The sequence below is a fragment of the Pempheris klunzingeri genome, chromosome 12, assembly GCF_042242105.1.
Source record: "Pempheris klunzingeri isolate RE-2024b chromosome 12, fPemKlu1.hap1, whole genome shotgun sequence".
In the NCBI taxonomy this organism is placed as follows: domain Eukaryota; kingdom Metazoa; phylum Chordata; class Actinopteri; order Acropomatiformes; family Pempheridae; genus Pempheris; species Pempheris klunzingeri.
This window is the reverse complement of record NC_092023.1, coordinates 24,739,387-24,742,306: the sequence shown is the minus strand read 5'-3', so window position 1 is coordinate 24,742,306 and position 2,920 is coordinate 24,739,387.

Below are 2,920 nucleotides of genomic sequence, written 5' to 3'. Positions count from 1 at the left end.
GCTGGGCACTTTATTGCATAGGTTCATACTCATTTGAAACCATCACACCCAAGAAGTGAACACGCATACAGGTTTCTTCATTGTTTTCACACTACACACACGTTATTGTATGGTCACGTTCATGTCAGCACAAACTGGAAAAATGTCAGCTTTCTAATCGCTGTGATAAATTGGTTTCATTTCTTGTAATCCGGCAAAATATGATCTCCTTACAAAGAAAGAGGCTAAAAGATTTGCATGCTATTTGTAAAGCAGCACACGTGTTACATAAGATGACACATGAACAAAATTAGTACGTAATAATATAATACTACCTTCAAATGAAGATGTAAACATTACATTACTGTTGGAAAAGAGGGGGAAAAAGATGTTCCAAATTTTATTATAGCGCAATATAGTAGCCCTATTTGTAACAGACATCAAGGTCAGTCATCAGAAGGATAAGTAGGATTAGTCAAATTTGAAGAAGACTTAAAATCCTGTAGGCGTAATATAAGTATATTAGTTTCTTGAGCAGATGACTCAAACATTACTGACTCCATTCTGTGGAGTCTCAGTGAAGCCTGAGTTTATTATGGTGCCCAATCCTCTTTTCTTTTTGCAACACACATTGAATTTTGTGCCAGTGGAGTTTGGAGACTCTGTTTTGTGCTTCAGTATGAAGGATTGTTTTGGAAACCAACAGTTTCCCAGGAGCTGTAGTCAGCAATACTCTGCACTTCTGCACATCAGCCACCAGATGGACGTGTGGTCACTCTGAAGTAAGCCTCACAGATATTACAGCTGACACACTTAAACCTGTTGTATTGATTTGTACAGTCGACCAATTGTGTTTTTATCTATGACTTAATTCTGTGGTTTCACCTTTCTGTTCATTCTAAGCGCCAAGTGAATGAACACTGATTCTCCTGATGAAGACAAACAATCAAAATGAAAAAATTAAAAATGAATAGCACTTTCAATTTACACTTAGTTTGCCTACAGATCATGTGTCTATTTGTCTTTTTAAATCTGCATGTAACTTCCCCACTTCCCAGCTATCAGTACGTGAGTGGTGACCTATTTTCCATTGTATTTCCATTTTAATTTCATATAATGTAATTATATCAAACATAACCAGAACAGGAAATCAGTTTTGCTGGACTTACTCTCCTTAAAATGCCTTTCTTTGTGAATTGCCCACGTGAGCGCAACATTTCTCTATAGAGAAAATGTCCGTTGTTTACTCCAGGCTGAAAGTATTTACTGGCTAATGACCGAAATCATTTCGCAGGTTGTAGATTTGGTTCCACAAATACGTCAAAGCAGCTCTGGAGGCAGAAATAAACTCACTGGTTGGATTAATCCTCACTTGGCCCATAACCTCAGGGTGCATTCAAGTGTGTGTGTGTGTGTATGGTGCTTTAGTTGAACTCTGGAGTGTTTTCTCCTTTGGCTCACTTCCTTTGGTCAGGTGAGAGCATTTGAAATAAAGTAGCAGCAAATAACAAACTCGATAAGACAGAAGAAAATGTGAATATCCATGTGAACTGTTTTGCAGCTCATTATAGAGATTAAAACACGCTCCAAACTTATTGTATATATTCCTCTTCATCTCTAATGACTAGTTCATTTTACCTCCCATCGGTCATAGCTGTGCTGTGTCTAACATTCCTCTCATGGTTACTTATCTGGTTTAACTTTCTCTCTCCCTCTCTCTCTTTCTACTGTCTCGTCATCTGCCTCTGACACTGATTTATCCTCACAGTACTGACTGAATGCCTGCTGGTCCCTATCCAAGTAAGGTTTGACTGACATGGCTTCTTGTAGCCTGCTTCAGATTGAATTACTGCTGGAGAATATTATTTATTCACCCAATTAAACTGACAATTTTATTTTGCACCTTCGAGAGGCTGGGGACCTGTGAGAGACAGATTAAAAAAAAAAACAAGGTTAATATCCAGATTCCAAAAATAATGGATCCTACACTTCCCATAATGCAAATGATTGTGTTTTTCAGACTTCAGAAAGACTATTCAGCCTGTACTCCTATAAATTACAGCATACATTGCTTTGTCCCACATTTTTAGTGTGTAGTATATAAGTATATAACTATAATGTATGTATTTCTTGTTAATGATTCAATGACACGACCCCAAACATCATTGTTCCTCAGATAAAAACATACATGTAACTATTTCATAGCTCTTGCTCTATGTTTCTTAGCCGAATGTTTAGTGACCCATCAGCATCACAAGTAGTTAAGAAACACACGTTATTTAAAAAGTTATTAAAAAGCAAATGTCATGTTTTATCATTTAAAAATTACAAAGGGAAAACACAATAGTTGTTCTTCTCTTGGTATCTCACTGGTACCTCCCATGTGCACCAAATAATTACACTCTAATTTTTGGGTTGAATGAAAATATTTTGTTCAGCAATTTAGGGCAGGAACGTGATCATATTTAAAGGGGCACTCCACCAATTTGACACATGAAGCTCCGTTTACTAAAATTGTTCACAGTTATATTCTTATAGTGTAGAAAAGCCCCAGAGGCCTTTGTGATTTAAAAGATGACAATAAAATAGTTACATTGATCCATTATGGGGATCCCGAAGCAGCCATGTGCTGTCAACCCCTATTTTTCCAACTCTTTGCATCGTGTATGTAATAAACCCATATTGTAGCAATATATGTGGAAAAATGCACCTTGCTTAAACAAAATGAAAGCAGGATCTGAAACTATCTGTTAACTCAGGGCCCCTAAATACACATTTTTACAATTAACACCACAAACTAATTGCCACAGAGGGACCTGTGGGTCCCAGGGGCCCGCTTTGCCCAGTTTATGGTCCAGCCTTGGTGGAAATGGACCAAATTTGTCATATGAAACAGCTCAGGTTATGATCTTTCTGTAAACCAAGAGAGAATTTCTATGAG